Source organism: Abrus precatorius, unplaced genomic scaffold, assembly GCF_003935025.1.
Source record: "Abrus precatorius isolate BTA unplaced genomic scaffold, Abrus_2018 Scaffold1, whole genome shotgun sequence".
NCBI classification, from domain to species: domain Eukaryota; kingdom Viridiplantae; phylum Streptophyta; class Magnoliopsida; order Fabales; family Fabaceae; genus Abrus; species Abrus precatorius.
The window spans coordinates 3,942,229-3,950,781 of record NW_020874291.1 but is presented as its reverse complement, the minus strand read 5'-3'; positions in this window follow the sequence as shown (position 1 = coordinate 3,950,781).

The window sequence follows — 8,553 nt, the reverse complement described above, 5'->3', positions numbered from 1 at the left end:
ATTGGGCTACAACTGGTACTGTAGTTAATAGTTATGCAAGGAATAACAAGTTAAAACTAGATGACATATATAGCTTGATCTTAAGCGAAGATATTCGCAGAAAAGATTTAGGGAAACCTTTCAGTCTTACTTCCCGCTCAATGTTGAATACTGAAAGTAGAGGAAGGAGTATCTAGAATGGTCAAAATCAAGGTCAAGACAGATCAAAGTCTAGATGGAAAGAGTAAACAAAAGTTTGAAATAGTATTATTTCTTCAAATTATGATAAAAAAGGTCATTTTAGCAATCAATGCAAAGCTCTAAAGAAGAAGAGCAATAAAAATAAGAAGTATAATGATGATAAATCCTCAAATGTATTACTTTATAGCTTGGATATTACTATTGACTCATGGGTTATAGACTTGGATGCGTCATTCCACACTACTCCTTCTATAGAACTATTATCTATCTAACTATGTTCCTAGAAAGTTTGGGAAGACTTACCTTGCAGATGAAAAATCTCATAATATTATAGGAAGAGGTGATATTGACATCAAAACCTCTATTAGGACCTTGTGAGCATAGCACAATGTCCGACATATTTATGTCTTAAAGAAAAATTTAATATGTATAGAGCAGTTGGATTATGAGGGGCATTTTACCACTTTTGAAGATGGATCTAAGAGGTAACAAGAGGCAATTTGGTTGTTGCTTGTGGAAAGATGCGAGGGTTTATTTACATAGTTGCAAATAAGGATATGGTAGCAATTAGTGAGGCTGTCAACAGTTCTTCTTTATGACATCAAAGACTTGGGCACATGAGTGATTAAAGGCTCTTTTGACTTGCCTAAAGTGTTTTGGACAGATGCAATAAATACAACAACTTATCTTATAAATAGAGGACCGTTAATTCCTTTTGATTATCAATTACTTGAAGAAGTATGGTCTGGAAAGGAGGTAAATCTTTCACCTCAAGAGTTTTTAGTTGTCTCATGTTCTGATAAATTGTGACAATAAAGATAAACTAGACTCTAAGGCAAGAAAGTGTTATTTTATTGAAAATCATTAGAAGTAGAAATGTCACTTTTAATGATTACATGTTCTATAAAGACAGATCTGCATAATTTATATGTGTAGCTAAACTGCTAGAACTTTTTGAGAAAGTAGTGTTGGAAGAAATTTCAAAAAGTAATGTAACCAACAAAAGGCAAGATACAGAGGTGGAGCCAAAGTTAGAACCAAAACTAACATAGTGCCAGAAACTCCCATGACCCAATTGAGGAGATCTAATGAAATACTAGTAGCACCACAAAGGTATTCTCCTTCATTGCATTATTTTTTATTAATTGATGCTGGTGAACCAGAATACTTTGTTAAGGCCATGCAGGAGAATAACTTTATTAAGTAAAAGGTAGCAATGAAAGATGAGATGGTATCCCTTCACAGAATGGAACATAGTCATTAATCAAGTTATTAGAAGGAAAGAAAGTCTTGTAAAACAAGTGGGTCTATTGGTTGAAAAAAGAACTTGACGCTAGCAAAAGATACAAGACGAGACTTATAGTGAAAGGGTTTTAATAGAAATAGGGAATTGACTTCATAGAGATTTTCTTTCTTGTTGTTAAGAAGACTACTATTAAAGTTATCTTGAGTATTGTACTTGCAAAGAATCTTAACTTAGAGTAGTTAGATGTTAAAACTACATTCCTACATGAGGACCTAGAAGAAGACATTTATATGGCATAACTAAAAGGTTTTGAAGTTCTAAGCAAAGAGAATTTTGTATGCAAGTCTCACAAAATCTTGTATGGCTTGAAAAAGCATCAAGATAGTGGTAGAAGAAATTTAATGAGTTTATGAACAACTATAGATTTCACAAATGTGATACAAATCATTGTTGTTATGTTAAGAAGTATTTTAATATTTATGTTATTCTTTCTTTATAAGTTGATGACATATTGATTCCAAGGTCAAATATGACAGAAATTAACAAGCTCAAGTAGTAGTTGACAGAAAGCTTTGAGATAAAGGATCTTGGTCCAACTAAACAAATTCTCGATATGAGAATCTTTATAAATTGATCAGAAAGTATTTTGAAGTTGTCTCAGGAGAAATATATAGAAAAATTACTTGACAGGTTTAATGTTGAAAATGCTAAGACCAGAAATACCTCTTTAAGAACTCACTTAAGATTTTCAAAAAAATAATCTTCAAGAACTCATTGAAAGTTTTCCGAAGTTATATGTTAAGAGTATCATATGCGTCAACAATAAGGAGCTTGATATATGTTATGATGTGTACAAGACTTGACATAGCACATGTAGTGCGAGTTGTTAATAGGTTCCTATCAAATCCTGAAAAGGAGCATTGGAAAAGTGTGAAGTGGATAATGAGATATTTGAAGGACACTTCAAGAATGTGTCTGTGCTTTGGAAAAAGCAATCTCACTTTACAGGGATTCTCTGATTTAAATGGTAAAAAAAACATCACAGTTTACAATTTTACCTTAGGTGATAATGCTGTGAGTTGGAAGTCTAAACTTCAAAGTAGAGTTACTCTCTTAACCATTAAAGCCAAATATGTGGCTATCTCAGAAACAACTAAAGAGATATTATGGCTAAAGAATATTTTTGAAGAATTGGAAAAAGAAGAAAATGATTTTTCATTATTCAATGATAGTCAGAGTTCTATATGTCTTGCTAAAAATCCAATCTTTCATTCCAAATACAAGGATATTAATATGAAATACCATTTTATCAGAGACCTAATAAATGGTGGAGATTTGTCTTTGTTGAAGATCTCAGGATCAGATAACTTAACTAATATGTTGATCAAAATTGTCACAAACAATAAGTTGAGGCTTTACATTGCCTTAACCAACTTTCGAGAATAATTGATGATGAAGGCGTGCACTAGATGAAAAGCAAATAAGCTCATTATTTACAAGGAACTACTATGAATCAAACTCAAAGTGAGAGAATTGTTAGAATTCTGTAGTCAAATTAAGTCTCATGCCGCTTATTCTTATTTTGTTACACATCACTTATTCTTAAGAGACTCTTGTTTTATTATTACTATATAAGTAACACCTTGTAATGAATTTCAATACATTCAATGAATAAAATATTTTTCTACTGTAGTAATAGACGTTGGTACATAGACTGTGTGCTGAACCACATTAAATTCTTGTGTCGTTCTCTCTCCCTCTTTCTTTATTCTCTTACTTTTATTTGCTTCTAACATTTTATGGGCACCTAACTCTAGAGTCAGAGTTGCTTGTGTGGGGGTAGTAATTCTTTGTTTAAATTACTTTTAAATTTTTCTTTTCTTGCATTATTAGTAAATAAAGTCAAATAAGTTATTTGAAATTGTGGAGTAGCTATGAGAAAATAACATTAAAAATTATAACTAACGTAAAAAGCAAAATCAAATGGGCTATTCACAAACTTCTTTCATGTGTCCTCATCAATGAATTGATATTCTTGATAAGGAGACACATTTTTAAGACTTCCAAAAATATACTTGTAAGTCAAGGGTGTTTTAAAAGTCCTCCAATGTTCTCTTACAAAGGATAACTACTTCCTTTTGAGAGAGTTAATGAACATCATAAGTAAACTACAATTAACAATAAGTCAAGAAACTTTTATTAAAAGCAAATAAAATAAAATAAAATAAAAAAGTTGCTTAGATAGGAAATTGATATACCATGATGTTTTGTCAAATTTGATCCTTGACACGCATCTCTACTTCATACCAATCTTTGGTTGGAATGCTGATCTTGTTATATCCAAGAAGTGCAACATAACTCTTAAATTGGATTTGATTGGTCTTAAAGAATTTTTCATTGAGTTGTTAAATTCAATTGAGATCCTTTGCTTAACAGTACGACTAAAAGTTAAATCTTTTAGTCGGTAGTACATCTACCATTTCTTTGTGAAGATAGATCAACCATATATGTATAGATAAGAAAAAAAAAATGTTAGAAAAATATTTCATATACATAAAAAATATCAATGTAATTTTCTGAACAGTATAAGATAATATAAACAACTAATTTGTAATATGTTATTGTTAATTATTTTCCCATATCTCTTCTTCATTGTCATATCGTGTGGCATTAAGTCACAATGATGTAGAACTAAGGTAAAATATTTTTTTCTACATCGATTCCTAATAAACAATTAATGTAAAATGTTATATATTTTTTATTGGTTCCATTTAGAACCGATGTAGAATATACACATTCTATATCAGTTGTATGGTAACCGATGTGAAAAATAAATATTTACCACATCAGTTAATGTTCAAAGGACAAGTGTACCTGTCAAAAAGTAATAAAAAATTTTAAAGTGAGTCCTAAAATTATCATTTCGCAAACATTGATTTTCAATTTCTAATTGTTTGAACTTAATAAATGTGAAATTAAACATTAAAATTCAAGATTTAGAATAATTATCACTAGATCTCAAAGCAAGTATCACAACACATGCCTTAATAGAAATTATAGAAGAGGAACTTAGGGCATAGGAGTTTACTCATTCAATCCTTTATGTTTTTTTTTCTAATTAACTCTAGATTCAATTTTCTTGTGACAATCAAGTATTTATACAATTACTATTGATACTCAATGGTCATGCAATATTAATATTCTTTTCTCTAAAATAACATCTCCAATGGTCATCCAAGATATCAATTAAAGAAAGCATGAAGAACCTATGAACTTGTTAATCTAATAATGACTGGAAGAGAAAAATTGGTTTAGTCCACCTAATCCGTTGTCTTATTTTATCCTACAAATCTATTAACTAATCGAGGTATGATCGCTAGACGATAAAATTAATTAGAGTTATGCTATGAGTGGCCAATTCACAACACAAAATCAAGCACATTAGAATAAACATTAATCACAAACAGAAATCAAACCTATATTTAATCATCAAAATCACATAAATTCATGAACAATGATTTTCATAGCCCTAGCTATCAATTTAACTAATCATGTTGAAGAAAGAAACTAAAGCAATTGTAAATAAAGTCATAAACAAAGTCATTGTAACACCCTAAAATTTTAAATCTGTACAATATATATTTCATCCTTTTAATTTGAGATAAAATATGAATTTTGTGTATAATGGAATTTATTAATCTCAGTATAACAAGTTAATAAAAGTTAATTTATAAATGCATTTATTGTAAATAAAATTTTCATATATGTGCAATATAAATGGAACAACAATACTTTAAAGACATTAATAGAACATAGTCAAATTTTCAATTTGATAAACTGAACATGCACTCCTTAGATCAAGTATAATAATTTACAGACTATTTGTCAAAATATATGGGACTTAAAATAACATTTACATAACAAAAATAATTACATCATATATGAAAAATTAAGTCCTAGAGTAGTCTCAAACATAACCCAATACTAAAGACCAACCCTATTCCAACTCTCTATCTCAGCCAAATCCTCTGAATCCAGATCATCGTCTGATCCACCTGAATTAGCTGTAACTTTTGTACCAATAATGCGCTCATAGGTTCATCTGGACAGTCTTCCGAGGTGATTGTGGTCATGATAGATAAATAGATAAGTGAGGGCTGCCAGAGTTCTAACAGTACCACTATACATATATATACACAAGGTCTGATGTATTCTATTCCTAGGAAAATGAAAAGGAATACTACAAAATAAATCCATCTCTACAAGAACAACAAATTTAAAATAACATAATCTATGATATTCATTAAATACATAATTAAGTCTATTATGTACTGAGCTATCTATTAACTTAATTCTTCCTTGAGACTCTGTCATCTTGTTTTCCTAAAAATATTAGTAAAGATGAACTTCCATTCTATCATTTAGAAAACATTTATCACAAAATCATAATTTATAGTATAAATACAATATATTCATTTCCACACTAAATTCACATTGCAAACATATTAACACACATATACCATTCACAATTTATTCTTTATTATCTGTTCTCACATTCCAATATGCACTTCCAGTGCATTATGATCACAGATATAGATGCTTCCAATATTTTTTGAGGTCTTACTCAACTAGGAAAATAGTCACCAGTTAGCCCATGCACACATATACAACATATACAATAACCGGGCCCCTTAGTAAAGGCATAGTTAAGAGTCTAGTCAGGAAATGAATGTGAGGTCATGTGACGCATTCGCTCTCAAAAAGAGTGTGTACACATACGCGAATGTCGCTCATTGTAACACCTTTTCATTTTTCGGTAATTTATATTTGTTTAATATTAAGTAGTATTATAGTGCATTTAGAAGAGAGTATAGAGGAGTTTTGGAAGGATTCAGGTGTAGGAGATCTCGCTCAGTCGAGATAAGATCTCGTCTAAGCGAGATGGGTTGCTTAGGCGAAGACCCACAGGAAAAAAGTCATGTTCTCTGGACGCCATCTTGCTCAAGCGAGATGGAGCTCGCTCAAGCAAGCATATCAAAAAATAGTGGGTAAGACCACTGTATGCATCTCGCTCGCTCAAGCGAGATGTCGTCGCTTAAGCGAGCAATTCCTCACTCAAGTGAGAGCGCGTAGGGCTGAGGGATATTTAAGAGATTTATAGCATGGAAATTTCATTTCATTAAAAACTCACGTCCCTCTCTCAGTTTTCTCTGAACTCTTTCTTCCTTTGACCTAGATAAAAATCTCAGAAACTCCGATTTCTCTTGAAAGCCGAGGTTAGACGTTGAATCTAAACAACTCCAAGTAAATTTCTTCGGATTAAACTTGATTTTCTTCGATTGGTTTTCCTATTTTTGTTTCTTATGGATATCTCTTGGTATTCAGGAGAACTTCCATAGTTGACCTTCGATCCTTCTCAATATCTTTTTGTGAACTCGTTGAGGTAAGGAGAGCTCTATTTTATCGTTATATTACAATATTTATTTTGTACTCATAGAGCACTGTTGCATGAACATTTTATGAGAATATGTGGTTGAGATATTTATGTGTGAATAATGAATGAAAAGATGTTTGTTTAATTGTTTGGATTGATTAGCTATTTAGACTAAATGATTGGTATATTCAATTGTGATGAGTACTTGATGTGAAATGTTATTGAACTTGCTGAGTGGTTATTATGAGATTTTATGAAATATATCTGAGTAAAATAATATGCTGAAATGATATTGATTTGAAAAGGATTTAACAGTTATAATTATATCAATAAGTGTATGAGTAGGACAGATTGGAGTGAAATTAGTCTGGAAGTGCTTTACTAAGTACAATTTTATGAATGAGAAAAAGGATAATTTTGAGAATGACTTAAGAGTCGGATATGGATTGGATCTAGTGTAAATAGTTACAAAGATACACTGGGGTATAGAATCCGGAGACAATGAAAATCTAGGGGAAACATAGGGTAGTGAGCAATATTTGCGTAGGTTACACATTCTTTCTGAGAGCGAATGCGTCACATGGCCTCATACTCGTTTCATGACTAGACTCCTGACTATGTCTTTGCTAAGGGGCCCGATTATTGTACATGTTGTATTTGTGTACATGGGCTAACCGACGACTATTTACTTGGTTGAGTAAGACCTCAAGAAATGCTGAAAGCATCGATATCTGTGATCATAGTGTACTGAGAGTGCGCATTAGAATAAGAGAGCGGATAATGGATGATAAATAGTTGAAATATGTGTGTGATGTGAACATGTTTGTAATATGAATTTGTGATATTGAATGTGTTGTATTTACGTTATAAAGTATGATTCTATGATAAATGTTTTATAAAAGATAGAATAAACGCTCATCCTTACTAATATTTTCAAGAAACCAGGATGACTTAGCCTCAGGAAAGAGTTAGATTATAAGATAGATCAGCACATATATAACGCTCCGAATTTTGTAATATTACTTATTGTTATTTGTATAAATCTAAATGCATATATATGTGTGTACAAGTGTAAATGAATGTTGTGAATTTGCATTTAATGCATAATGATAGTATTTTTTTGTGTAATGAATATATATGTGTGTGTGTGTAGATGTATGATTGTTTGGATTGGACTGGTTGGGCTAAGTACCTAAGTGCAGGGTGTAATACTAGGTTGTTCTCGCTGCAGCGAGAGGGCCTTGGGAGGAAGGACCAAAACTGTCACCTTCTTGCTGCAGCGAGAGACGTCTCGCTGTAGCGACAGAGTGACAGTTTGGGGTGCATTTCTGGGTGCAGTCTCACTATAGCGAGATTCTTTAGAAACCATGGTGCAGTTTCGTCTGAGATTTTTGCTGCAGCGTGAGGGCGTGTCGCTGCAACGAGGTCTATGTAGCGAGAGTGTCGCGACCAGAAAAAGATTTAAAGGGGGTTAGGATTCGGAGAAGGTTATTTCTCCCTCTCCCTTCGAAATTCCTTGGATCCTCTCATCCCCAAACCCTTTTCCACTGATTAAATTGCCTCCAAAGTCGTTCGGAAGCTAGATTGAAGGTTGAATCTGTGTGAAGAACGCTTGGAGGTGAGTTTTAATGGTTAGGGTTTTGGTTTTTCATCCCTTTCTCTATTTTCGTGGTTTCCTTGGGTTCTCATGGAG